This window comes from Eurosta solidaginis, chromosome 4 (assembly GCF_040869045.1).
Source record: "Eurosta solidaginis isolate ZX-2024a chromosome 4, ASM4086904v1, whole genome shotgun sequence".
NCBI lineage: Eukaryota > Metazoa > Arthropoda > Insecta > Diptera > Tephritidae > Eurosta > Eurosta solidaginis.
The window spans coordinates 113,228,289-113,243,293 of NC_090322.1; the positions used below are offsets into that span (position 1 = coordinate 113,228,289).

A 15,005-nucleotide genomic window follows, 5' to 3' on the forward strand; every position below is an offset into this window, starting at 1 on the left:
CGCCATTTTTTTTTTCATAAAAAACTTCAATCAATTATGCAATCATCCCCACAAATCCCGGAGTGGGCCGAGTTTTTTTTATATTTTTTTTTTATTTAATTGAAAAAAAAATTTCAAAAATAAAATTTTTTTTTATCAATTTTATTCATATAACAAAAAATGTAAGAAAATGATTTTTAATTATTCTTTTCTTTATATATTATGGAAATCTACGATTAAAATAACGAGTCATTTTAAAGCGTCATGTTTATGAAAAAGAAAAAATGGCGAAATTCGAAAAATCTCGAAAAACTGAAAAATTAAAAAAAAACTTTAAACATTTTTTTGTATTTTTTCCGAAAAGTACATTTAAAAACAAATTAAAAAAAAAAAAATAAAGATCCCAAACGGTAAATTTTTTAAAAAGTTATAGCATTTTGAAAACAAAAACGGTGTTTTTTAAAAATTCATAACTTTTTTTGAGTTGGATGAAAAAATTTGAAAAAATTCTGAAAAATATAACTTAGCAAAAAATAGTTTTGAATCAATGATATTTCACTTACCAAATTTTATTGTAAGAGGAAATGGGGAGACATTTTTTTTAAACGGGCGGTGCCACGTGTTATGTAGAAAAGTACTTTATCTGAAATAAAATCTACTGAAGCTCACGCTGAGTATATAATGTTCGGTTACACCCGAACTAAGACACTTTTACTTGTTGCTTCCAATTTTAAGTATCGGAGTGATTGTTGCGCGCATTCGTTCGTCAACAAAAGTGCCAGGTACTAAAGATATATTGGGAATGGTCATAAGCCGTCATCTAGGAATTTGCAATTTGTGAATAATATCACCGAATAAATAAGTAATTGTGATTATCAGCTAGTATAAATGTAAAAATGTATAAAAATGAATATTTCATACTGGAAAAAAAGATTAGTGTGGGTTAATTAGCAGAAAAGAAGTGTTTGTAGTGAAAAAAAACAATAATCCTTTTTAAAGTTGAGGCAGGGGCTATAGCCAAAAAGAAGTTGATAGGCAAGACAAGAATATGACACCTTGTAGAGAATAATCCATGTATATCACATCCCTATATTCAGATAGCGATTAAATCAAAAAACCCCATGTTCAGAAAGCTTGAAAAAAATACTGCGAGTTTAGCAGTAGTTTAGCAGTTATTGAGTCAATGAATCAGCTGTTACAAACATCTTTAAAAACCAATATTTTTCTGGTAGTTTCCTTCCATATTCTGGCAAATATCCGGGTGCCTCTAATGCATTTCTAGATACTGTTTTATGTGACGTGACCCTCAATAAAAACGTTGACACGGCTGTTTATTTTGGAGTCAGTTATCCCTTTTGCTTTGGTCACATCTACCACCTTAGACTGAAATACACTATACAGTGATCTCAATAACTGTTTATTGCTCTGAAATTAACTTTGAGACTATTATTCAGTACTTATGTTTTCTTAAGTCTCAAAAAAGGAACTGCGCAGATAACAATAAAAAAAATTTATTAAAGTATGAAAATTTAATGATTGAAAATCTTTATAGAAGATTATTATTTTTATAACAAAAAATTATAAAAAAAAAAAACGTTCAAATACCACTTTGAGTTTTTCACAATGGAAAAACCAACAGCAAGTTCTGACACAACAATGCATAATATTACGTAGCTACTGGCCATAATATAGATAATAATGGCATTTATGAAAACATGCTTATCTGGTTATGTGGTTATGATTCTTACTCACCAAGCTAACGTGAACTGCTGTATTATTTGCTCAATGAAGGAGTAAATTGATTTTAATTATATTCACTTTGGTGAGTTTTAGTTTCCGTCGAGGTCCAAAAATGATTCCCAAATTATTTGGCGACCAATCCTGACTGCCAATGGTGATATTCTTTTGGTTGGGGATCAGTATGAGTCCAAGAATCTTACCTCGTTATGAAATCGATCTATCCTAATAGAATGGTCGCATCTTAAAAGTTTTATTGAAAAGGACATATCAAACACATTCTGTTAATAAGACCGTATCTGAGCGGAGTCGTTAATAAAGTTGTATGTCAGGAGGCCGGTTAAAAAGTTGTAATTGAAATAAAAATTGCTTGACAGAAGAGATATGGACTAAGTTTGGTAAAAGACATATGAATATATATTCTGGTTTACCAATTTATGTCGTTTGTGAATTGTGAAGGTATCATAACGAAAAATAATTATTGTTAGGCCTTGAGCTCGATTCGAACCGCAATGTTAAATTAAGTTAAATTCGAAGCTTTTTTGACAAAGAAAATAGTTTTTCAGTTACAACCTTTTTAACCGGTCTCTCGAGGTCCACCTTTATTAACGACTTCGCCCAGGACGTCGTTCTTAACAAAACTTTCAAGTTACGACCTTTCTATTAGGATAGGTTCAAATGTTATAATATTTTTCCAAAAAAGGTTTAGAGGCAAAAAAAAAAACAGAATTATTATATTTCTAGAAAGCTCAATCCTACAGCTACTTGAATCGGTTATAAGAAAAAGGGAAGGCAATAAAATATGTAAAACATATACATATGTATGCTGCCTTGTAGAGATTGGCAGTTCTTATAGAATAAGATACCAGGGCTGCAAGACGCTAATTATTTTATGATTAATAAAATGTTTTGTAAGGAGTGGTGTTAGTGTGTGCTACACCGTTTCCAACAGTATTTAAAAACACTCAATAGTGTTTCAGAAAAAATCAAATAAAATTCAAATTAACAAAGTTGTGTTTCAATAAACCCAAATGCTGACCTTGATGGGGCCGTCCCCATGAAAGGGTATTAAGAATGGAAATGTGGCGTGGATGATTTAAAAAGAAGAGTTCAGATGACTGGGTCCTTGAACTTTTGGATAGATGGACTGGTATCGGAGATAGTCATGTCATACTTCACTTGAACTGCAGTTTGATGGTATTGGGCCACATATTTTGAATACGATTGGTCTTAAATAAAAATATATGTAAACGCTTACATGCGCGTTTTAGCTGCCTGCAGCCTGTGTTATTCAGTATGCTTCTATTTTTTTCTCAGAGGTTTTTCCATTGTTCCGCATACCCGTTGATGTTTATTTAAAATAACCGCGACGGGTGCACATTCCGCCTGTAGACCTGGAAGCAAAGAACATAGCGTTAACAACTGCAACTAGGCTCAGTGCCTCGGGGTAGCTTGAGCGCAGATAGTACGGCCATAGTAGTATAGCGTCATCAATTACAGGACGAACATACTACCTAATTTCCTATCTGCGCTTCGAAGGGGCTCTTAAAGTCACAATAGATATGAATGGTTGGCGCAAGGGTGCCCAAATGGCGGACGAGGCGATACATGTGTACACCGATGGCTCCAAAGTATTGGAGGAGTAAGATCTGCGGTATACTGTGCTGATATGGAAATAAACAGATGCCACAAGCTCCAAGATCAGTGTAGAGTTTTTCAGGCGGAAGTATTAGCCATAAGCAAAGCATTAGAAGCACTGGAAGAAAATAGCTTAAACTGCAGCCGTGTCATTTTATATTAACACCCAAGCAGTAATTAAGCCAATAATCTCGCATAGCACAGCATCTAAACACGTGTTGGAGTGTAAACAATCCCTGGAAAAGGTCGGAACTGGGAGAAGCGTACATATATACTGGATCCCAGGGCATATGGGAATCAAAAAGTGGATGAACTAGCTAAAAAGTGCGTGTCCCTTTAAGATTGCTACGGAGGCGTCCCACTTAGATTTGGCGAGATTGAGAGAAGGCGAGAGGCACACACAATGGAGCAAGCGGGAAAAGGGTAGGTCCAAGCGCGGGCTGTAAAGTGATAAGATTATGTGCAGGTCTTACAACCTTAGATTAAAATTGCTCCTATCATTAAAAAAAGAGAGGACTATAGGCTCAAGACTGGTATTCTGACTAGACTCTGCCTTCTGGCGTCACATGCCTTTAAATTGGGATTGGTCGGTGACCCAAGATGTAGGAAGTGCGGGTTGGAGGAGGAAACGATAGATAACGTTTTGTGCTTGCCTAGCTGTTAGGAGTGATACAGCTGTCAGATCTACACTCAGAGAAAACGCCGTTCTAAAATCCTGCACCACTGGACTCAATTCAAACTTTTCATGGTCTTACTTTTTATACGCAGCGTGCTTTGTATACAGAGTATATTAACTTTTATTGAATAACGGTTGGTTGTACAGGTATAAAGGAATCGAGATAGATATAGATTTCCATATATCAAAACCATCAATATCGAAAAAAAATTTGATTTAGCCATGCCGGTCCGTCCGTCCGTCCGTCTGCCGTTAACACAATGGCTTGAGTAAATATTTAGATATCTTCACCAAGTTTGACACACGAGCTTATCTGGACCCAGAATGAATTGGTATTGAAAATTCGAAAGAAATCTGATGATAACCACGCCCACTTTTTATATATATAATATATTGGAAAACACAAAAACCTTATTATTTAGTAAATAATACACCTAGAATGGTGAAATTTGACATGTGGACTGATATTGAGACTCTTGATAAAAATTTGAAAAAAAAAGTTAAAATGTGCGTGACACCGCTCACTTGTGATAAAATCAATTTTACAAATATAAATAATCATAAATCAATAATCGTTAAACTTATCGTAACAAAATTCGGCAGAGAGGTTTCCTTTACTATAGGGAATGCTTTGAAGGAAAACTAACGAAATCGGTTAAGAACCACGCCCACTTGTATATAAAAGATTTTTAAAAGGGTCGTGGACGAATACAATAAGCTATATCTATGCAAAAAAGAGCTTTATATCAATGGTATTTAATTTCCCAAGTGGAGTTATAACAATAAATAGGAAAAACTTCAAATCTTAAAAAATGGGCGTGGCACCGCCCGTTTTATGACTAAGCATTTCTCAATGTTTCGGGAGCCATAACTCGAAGAAAAATTAACCCATCTTAATAAAATTGGGTACACAAATTTTCCCTTCAGCAGAAAATATTTCTAGTAAAAATGGACGGGATCGGTTAAAGCCCATGGCAACTTAGATATAAAACAAGTTTAAAAGGGTCGTAGACTAGAATAATAAGTCATAACGTAGCAAAAAATAGCTTTGATTCAATGATATTTCACTTATCAAGTTTTATTGTAAGAGGAAATGGGGAGACATGTTTTTTTAAAACGGGCGGTGCCACGTGTTATGTAGAAAAGTAATTTATCTGAAATGAGATGTACAATTCAAGCTCACGCTTAGACATCTTTACTTGTTGTTCTTGAGAATAGATCGACCTGTTCTTAAAACAACAACCTTGTTCTTCAACTGACAACATTTTCTTGAAATGAGACCGGCTGGTCTTAAGATATGAGCAAATGTTTTATTAATGAGAACGATGTTCTTAAATTAAGTTCAAGAAAAAAAACGGTGCTACTCGTGTACAATACAATGTTAAATACAACATTTGGCACACGTTATCAAGTAGTTGTGGTGGTCCAGCGGCTATGATGTTGCGGTTGCGATCGTGTGGCGCGAGTTCGATCACCTACAAACTTTGAAATTTTTTAAAACCATTTTTTATCTTCTATTTTTTTAACTCTTATTTTTCGTTCAGTTCTATTCACATATTATGCATTTTTTCTTAATCTTTTGGATTTTAACAATAGTTTTTTTGTTATTAAAATTTTTTATTAATGAAAAAAAATTGTTATTAATAAAAAGAAAAATAAGTAAATGGGTACTAATTGAAAAAATTACCTCCCCACTCCCACCAATGAACTGTTATTGAATTTAGACTGAAAACTGCTAAATCGACCACAAATCGTTCCCGAAGCGTTGGAACGAAAAATCTTGAATCAAGCCCAAGGAGTGCTTGAAATGAGCACGGAAGGTTCACACATCAATAAGAAAATGGTCATAAAATACGAACGGTGTGCTTAAACAAGCCCATCGGTCACGAGTTAAGAAAAAACGTACTTAACAGATTTTTGTCAACGAATGTTCTTAATTTCAAACTCTTTCGTTAGTTTTAAAACGATTTTTTCTCTGAGTGTAGAAGCAGCCACTGGCATAGATCCGAGAAAGGTTCTAGTATTTGCCAAGAGGATGGATTTATTTTATAATATAGGTCATGCTTTTTGATATGGTTTTTCATTTTGTTCGTTAAACCCACTTCTGAGTTAATACTACGGACTCATTCAATCTATATGAAGTCCTCATCCGACCAGTTCAACCTAGCCTAATCTAGATCAATATTTGTGTAAAATAGGTGATAAATTTGACAATGATGTTTTTGTTTGACCACCTAAATAATAACTGATTTCACTAAAATTTCCAGGAATAAAATTCTTCCTGATGCTTTAACAGATTTTGATGTAACGAAGTAAAAAAAGTTTACTTCGGACCACTGCAATGTGCATTAATATGTAGAACAAGAACTATGCACGAAGAAATGTTTTTGTTATGTTAACAGTACTTGGCCCCATCAATGGGCACGACCACTCAAAAATTTCAATCAGGGTCATCTAACGGGTGTCCACGGAAACTGGCAGTTTCAACAGGACGGACAATAGGGAGATTGGTGTTAGAGGCGTAGGTTCCACATTAAAATTTAAAAGTTGTTTGGTGTGATGTGGGGACACTTCGCGTGCAGAATATACATTACGTATGTCGGAGTTGAATCTGGACAAGTAAGAGTTTAACCTGTTACAGTACCCAGAAGGAAGTTGAGCCGGGGAAACTCGTGTCTCCCTGAGTAGTCTGTTTTCTTGCATTTCGTTGTGCTCTTTAATGTTGATCTCTTTTGCCTTACAACGTAGATTGTGTTCAGGGCTCATAAGGAGACATTCTGTGACAGTTCTGATTGCAGAATTTTGATAGGCCTTTAGCTTTTCCCAGTATGAGTTCTTAAGACCAGGCCACCAAACTGTTGACGCTTAACACATGAGCGGCCGGCCAATTGCTTTGTACCTAGTTAGAAACGTTTCTTTATCTTTTCATCAGGTGCTGCCGGCAAGCGACTTGCGGATTTTGTTGCGGCTTTGTACTTTAAATAGAATTTCCGTGGCATGCGCCTTGAAGGTGAGAGTATTATCGAACGGTACTCCTAAGATCTTTGGGTGACTGACAGTCGGTGGCGTGATACCATCGACGTGAACGTCCAATATTTGCGTCATCATCATCATGCACGATGGAATCGGTGCTCCATTCGTTAGAATTGTTTATTAATTATTTAATTGAACAATAAAAAGCAGCGATAACCACGATGAGAGCTTTAACATTACCATTGTTCTTGTACTTTCGTAATTACTTTTGTACTACTTTGCCATGGCTGATGGGCAACAGAAGAAATTTTGTTATTTAGCGAAGAACTGTAAAAAGGTTTAGATGTCGTTATTTGTGAGTATATACTACATGACGCCGTCGAAACAGTAAAACCGTATATCTGTAATTGTAATAATAACATCAGCATAACAAAATTTTATTTGTCAAATATTTTGAATAGGTACTACATATTTCCATAACTTTAGTTGTATCAAATTTGCTGGATACACGGTTTTGCTCATTCAACGTGCATAAGTGTGCTGCTGTTAGTGTGTTGGTTATAACGTGAAAAATTATGTAGTAAGCAATATGTAACGAACGACAAAGAAGTTACGTAAACAACAATTATTGCCAAGAAATTACGCGAAAGCAGAGAATAAAAGAAAAAATCATGATAATAATATTACGATGAGTGAGGACATTGAACAAAGTACCTATTTTAGGATTTAGCGAACGAAGTTATAAAAACGATCTAATAAGCTATCATGTGGATGGTAATAAAGATGGAAAAAGTAATTATAATACTCTTTAGAAGACTTTAAACATAAAACTATAACAATTAAATAAGACAAAAAGCAAGTGAAACAGAATGTTATATAAGTAAAATTCTGTGCGTTTTTTGAAATCCCGCATATTTCATAAATTTTTTGAATAGTTTTATTAAAGGAGAACGCTTTAAGAAGGGTAAGTTAATTAATTTTCGGCTGTAATATTAGAGTTTGGTTTAAATGACGCACGATAAGAAAAGCAAAAAGCAAAAGCGTTACACTTTTAAGGCCGTGACACAATGACATTTTTCATATAGATGCGTTTAACACAAGCTTATGCGTGACAGTAACAGCGCCACAATCAATGATGAAAAATGGCGTATTTGTAAACAAAAGTCAGCTGATGTTTATTTTCCTCAAATGTGTAAATTTTTTTATCTACAAAAAGTGTAACGCTTTTGCGTTGCGAGCAGGCAACAATTTTTACAAAAGAACGAAATACCCCGTAAATGCTTTACCTGCTTTTTAGAATAGAACGAAATATATTTACAACCCTTGCACGCATTGTAGTAATTTTTGGCTTAACTTTCATAATGAATTTCATACTTATTAAAATTATACATCTTTCATATATATTATCATCTTTATATATAAAAGTCACGTGTCACATTGTTTGTTCGCGAATGACTCCTAAACTACTGAACCGATTTTGAATTTGTTTTGCACCCCGTGCGTAATTTGATCTAACTTGATATATATAAATTATATCTCATTTTATAGTTTCAATATTATTTTATTGCAATTTTTTTATATTTTTATACGTAATAATAAAATGTCATATTTTCAGGTGGTGGTAAAATACTTCCGTGTAATTGATTGGTGCTTAATTAAACAAAGTGCTTATCAGTAAAAAATATTATAGCGAATGATATCAAGTATAGCACATCACCAGGCCCGGCGAGAGTGGGGGGATAATCCCCCGAACCCGGGGTGCTGAGGGGCCCGCGATTTAGAAGTACTAAGACATTTTTTTTTAATTCAGGAGAGTCTTTAGTTGTTCCATGTGCAATTTTTAAGCCCAATTTCAAAACCAACGAATGTCTGCATTTCGTTTTAATATTATAGTGAAGTGTGAAAAATAAAAATCTATATATGTGAACGGGCCTATGAAAAGGTGGCTTATGAATCAAACAAAAATAAATCAAAAGAAAAACTACTAATAAACTGAAGAAATGCATTGTTTATCTTTAACAGCTGTTTCTTTTTTGAGTCATAAGCCACCTTTTCATAGGACGGATCACATATACAAAAGGAAAGGCTAAAATGTGTGATAGTTGGTCGCCGGTGTTTTAAGAGATGCGTCGGTCGATTTTGTTCAAACGTGGACCCGGGTACCCCTAGAATCTGTTTATATAACATGGATATCAAATGAAAGCTGTTGATGAGTTCTTTAGTACAGGGTAATATATTATACCGCTTGGTGACTAAGGTCTCAAGATATAGGCCAAAACGTGGACTCGGATACCCCTACAATCTGTGGGTAATATTGATATGAAATGAAAGCTGTTGATGAGAGCTCTAAAGTAATTTTCGTTGTGATATTCGATTTAGTCGCATTAACCTTGCAAAACTGATAAATATGCATGCGAAGCCGAAATAGAGACATGAATTAATAATACCCTCATACCTATTTACAGAAGTCCTATTAGATTTGCCTGAAATTTGGTATATAAATTTGCCTATATTAGTATTTACGATCCTTTTTTCCGGGAAGTAGACCAGAGACGGACTGGGATTAGGACTAGGACTGGGACTGAGACTCGAAGTGGGACTGGGACTGGAACAAAATACATACCATCCTCTAGGACTGGCAATAAGGGATGAAGAAGAATGAGAAGAACGTGAGAGAAGAGAAAAGAGATAAGGAGACTGAGAAAGAAATAGAATGAGACGAATATGGAGATAGATTAAGCGAAAAAGACGGAGGGAAGAGTGAATAAAAGGATCAGGAAAAAGTGAAGAGGGGTGGGGGGATGGCAGAGTTAGACGGAAAAAGCTTATTAAAATATATGCAGATAGGCCAAATTCAGGGCAGAATAACGTCTGCCGGGTCTGCTAATTATATATAAATTATACGCTTCCATCAACTTCAAAAAGGGGAAGGGGAAAATGGGAAGATTACAAAACTTTCACAGACAATCGCTTCGCTGCCCTACCAATCCCGACTGATGCCCATCCAGGTGAGCATGCATTCCGCAAGGTCATCGAATCCGCGTCGACTTGTTTTATTCCCGTCGGAAGAATCCAGATGATGCCGCAACTCTAGTGAGAGAATGTGGTCTTTTAAGATAGCACGACTTTGGCAGCCCCCAAATAAGGGATATTAACCAAGGCATCAGACAGCTTGCGAATAAACACAAGCGGGCGAGATGGGAGGAGCACCTAAAGAATTGTAACTTCTCTGCCGGTGTGGGTAAGCTATGGTCTACCGTAATGTCCCTATTGAACCCAACTAAGCACAACGACAAAATATCCATCGTATTCGGCGATAAAGTGCTGTTAGTTTCGAAAAAATGCGCGAGTGCTTTCTGACGACAATAAGTAATGCATTCTATGGTTGACAAAGTTAGACGGCGAGACAACAGACGCGTACACAAGCATAAACCCAGTGTGTCCCCAATTATCATCACAGCCAAAGAGGTTGAAGATGCCATCGTTCATGCTACACCATCTAAAGAAGTAGGCCCCGACGGCATATGGCCTGGGAAGCCAGCTAACATAGGAGATTCTTATCGTCCGAAATCTCTCCTATCGCCAGTATCCAGGACACTTGAAGCAATTCTGCCCCCACCCCCATTTCACTGTAAACTTGCGTGTTGCCAATCTTCTGCATGGTTTTCGAAAACTACATAGCACAACCACCGCGCTAAAAGCCATCAACACGCAGATGAATTGCGGATTGAATCAAAAACACCGCCATAGAAAAGTACTCATAGCGCTAGACTTATGAAAAGCTTTTGATACAGTCACGTGGCACGTTACTTCAAGACTTGCAAGGGTCCTCCCATCCTTCATGTCTCAAAAGGTGGACCGAAAATTATATGTCTTCACCATCAGAAGGAGTCACTATAGTATCCTACACCGATGACTGCACGATAATGGCCACCGGTCCTTGCCCACCCAACATTGAGCTATGTAATAAAATAATCAACTAACTCCCTTATCTCTTCAGTTTTATAGCCTCGCGAAACCTGTCATCGTCACCTACCAAATCAAGGGCGACCTTATTTACAACATGGACACGGCAAAAGTCGAAGATATTGAACATCCACGTCGATGGCATTACGCTACTCTCTTACAACCAAAAATATTGGATGTGACGTTCGATCAGAATCTGCATTTAGGCGTGCACGCCATTGTACCTAAAATCCAGAGCCGTAATAAAATTCTCTAATCTCTTGCCCGCAGCACTTGGAGTGAAGACAAAGAAACGTTCATTACCACTTACAAAGCAATTGGCCGGCAGATTGCATTCTACGCGTCTCCGATATGATCGCCAAGCCTAAAGGTTACTCACTGAAAGAAAATACAGGCCTGCCAAAATACTTCCCTCAGAACCACTACGTCCCCAGAACACCACGAAGCACTGCTACAACAACAACAACAACCACATTGAACCTTCTACTCCATAGGTGCCAATAATATAGGTCATAATTTTTAAGGGGATTTTTCAGATTTTAACACAATTGACACCATCAGCTAAACCAAACCTATTGGTGAGTCTTTAAATTTAAGACAGGTTCTATAAAAAACTTTATTTTACTCGATATTTATTATTTATATAAGTTTAGCACCTCATTCAATTCATTCAGTAATTATCAGTATAGTCAGTATAGGTAGTGTGAAATATAGTAGTGTGAAAAAGCTGTCTTCTAATTCAAAATCATTTTCTTCATTATTATTATCTTTGAATTCATTGAAAAATTTACCATCCGATTCTCATTCGAAGTGAGCGCATCTGATGATTTATTAACTTGCACCCCGTCACATTTTAGTTGAGGATATATACATTTAGTATATTCCAAGGGACTACTATACGGTTCTGTGCGGGGCTTTAAGTCATAACGTTCCTCAAAAAATTCAAATATTTGTTGCTTGCTCGTAAAATTGTTGGACTCCAAGCTCAGCTTCCTTTTCATATGACTCTCCACATAATGATGGTGATGAAAACATTGAATTTGTATGTGATCACCAACACGTGTGGCAATATCCAACCATTGCTGCACACATTCCATCGATGTTTCGCCTTCCCCACAGTGTTCGTTAGAAAGTGTAGGATTTGAAAGTAAACCTCGTGCTGCCATTACACCATTAGCATGTGTTTGTGCATGCAAATTTTTAGCGCCTTGCCAGGTGCGAAAATTGCCATTAATAATAAGTGGCTTTTTGATGAATTTCTTTAATTCAGACATAGCGTTAATATTAAGAAGATCTGATGCTTTCTGCCACATGTTTCGTCCATGATATGTCAAAAATATGGCACCACATTTTTCTAGTTGACGTGCCAGTTCCAATGTAGATCGTACTGATTGCTCTCCACTGCCATTTAATCAGCGTAATTTTATCGATATGCTAAAGTTGTTTGGTAGCACACGCCTTTTAGTTTCTACAAAATGTTTCACCAGTTCTGGATGTCTCAGCAGAATACAGCCGTATGCTTTAGAAATTGCCCATGATTGCGGACAGCCACAATTCAAATCCATGCCATCAACATATGGATATATTAACTGGGCTGGTAAGGAGAATTCATGCGCGTCGCACGCAGCGAAATGTGATATACAAGGAATGTCCTCTAAACTTGTGGTAAATTCATTATCACGCGCCTTTTTACTATTTATAAATGAATCAGCAATGATAATAATTATAATTATTGGTGTCAATGCCAATTTTACACCATGTTGACGAAGAAGCCGTCCGAATGCCAATTTGCTATATTGCACCATTGGCGCGATGACTTTGTAAATCCATGTGATGTGTTCTTTTCAGTGTTAAAAACATTTAAAATATATATATTTGGCCTTTGTTCATATTATTGCAAGTTAGATTCGCAGATAATTACATTTTTTTACATTTTCCAATTTCTCTTCATTTCGACGCTCAACTTGTAAAGAAATGTCAAATTCTTCTTCTTATGATTTGTTGGCAACAAAATTTTGAGAGGGTGTGTTACTTTTCAATATCAGATGGCGCCAGTGTCGCTCAATCTACCAATCTCCATAAAAATACGTGCAATCTACTCATAATGCATAAGCTTGGTTAAACTTATCTATATGAAAACCTGCTTATGTGACGGAGCAATTACTCTGCATAAAATGGCGGTGTGGCACTGTAACTCTGCTAAACCAGCTGATAGTGAAATTTATTTTCGTAACTTCACAAATTTTTAGCGAAGAAAATTGAAATGAAGGAAATAATTGCTAATGCATTTTTATTATCATTCTCTATTAAGGCTTTACCATTTACTTAGGCAACAAGTTATTTCAGAAAAGAAAACGCTTTAAAGTCGATCGTCAAAAATATCTAAAAAATTATCAAGTGCGCAGAAAAGTATGCAATATTTAGTAACTATGATCATAAGGCGGTCGCCATGCTGCGGTTGTAGCTCCGCCTACCACACCGAATATCCTGGGTTCACGCCCGGGCAAAGCAACATCAAAATTTTAGAAACAAGTTTTTTCAGTTGGAAGAAATATTTTCTAAGCGGGGTCGCCCCTCGGAAAGAATTTGGTAAGAACTACTAGCGTATTTGCAGATATATTATATAGATATAGTATATTGCAGATGCCGTTCGGAGTCGGAACACAATTTGTAGGTGCCTTCCCGCCAGCTTGTAGGAAAAATTTAAAAGGAGCACGAGGAGGTTATCGTGACTTCGTTTATTTATTTATTTACTAGCCTTTACCCGCGGCCCCGTCCGCAAGGAGAAAATAAAATATATGTGCTATTCACGTTAGCCTGCCTATCAAGTTGTCTGTTTAAAAATTTTTTCTGTCAATGTATTTTATTTTTTAATACAGTAAAAAAAAAGAACTAACTGAGCTGATGGGCACGCTTACATGGATAGTACAATACACTTTTTTCGAATTAAAAAAAATACATTTTGTTTCTAAGTTAAATTAATTGATATGACAGGGGTGAAAGAATTACTACTCATAGAACAAAGGAGTGAAACTACAATTAGCTAAAACCAAAAATAAGTTTTTAAATGAAAGCAGTGTTCCTTTTTCGGGTATTTAGTTGGTTAAAATATTACAAAAATTTTAATTATAGTTGTAATAGTTCGTTACAGGATTCATTTAAAAATAGAACGAACAGCTGTGATATATTAAAGATAAAACATACCGAATTTTAATTACGAATAATTTGCCGTAAATCCACGGCCATGTGTGCTGAATTTCCGGTTTCGAAGAGACCTAAAATGATCCCGGAAGTGTCCCTAAATGACACCAAATAGTCACGAAATGATGCCGACGGGATCCTGGACAAATCTCGAAAACTATCCAGAAATGATGCCGGAAGGGTCCCAAAATAATCCCGAAGTAGTCACGAAAAGTCCCGAAATGACCCTGACGGGATCCCGGACGGATCCCGAAAACCATCCAGATTTGATTCCTGAACGGTCCCCAAATGATCCCGATATAGTCCGAAAAAGTCCCGAAAAAACTCTGACGGGATCCCGGACAAATCCCGAAAATCGCCCAGAAATTATCCCGGAGGAGTCCCAAAATGATTCCAAAATAGTAGTCACGAAAAAGGCCCGAAATGACCCTGACGGGATCCCGAAAACCATCCAGAAATGACTCTGGAGGGATCCCCAAATGATCCCGGAAAAGTCCCAAAATGACCCCGACAAGATCCCGGACGGATCCTGTAAACCATCCAGAAATGATGCCGGAAGAGACCCCAAATGATCCCGCAAAAGTCCCAAAATGACCCCGACAGGATCCCGGACGGATCCCGAAAACCATCCAGAAATGATGCCGGAAGAGACCCCAAATGATCCCGCAAAAGTCCCAAAATGACCCCGACAGGATCCCGGACAGAATCCCGAAAACCATCCAGAAATGATGCCGGAAGAGACCCCAAATAATCTCGCAAAAGTCCCAAAATGACCCCGACAGGATGCCGGACGGATCCCGTAAGCTATCCAGAAATGATGCCGGAAGAGACCCCA

General features: G+C 36.7%; 1 pseudogene; it reads right to left on the bottom strand.

Moving 5' to 3' along the window:
* Nucleotides 1-7,049: 7,049 nt before the first annotated feature.
* On the bottom strand, nt 7,050-12,920 carry LOC137248648 (tRNA-dihydrouridine(20a/20b) synthase [NAD(P)+]-like; annotated as a pseudogene).
* Between the last annotated feature and the right edge of the window lie 2,085 nt (nt 12,921-15,005).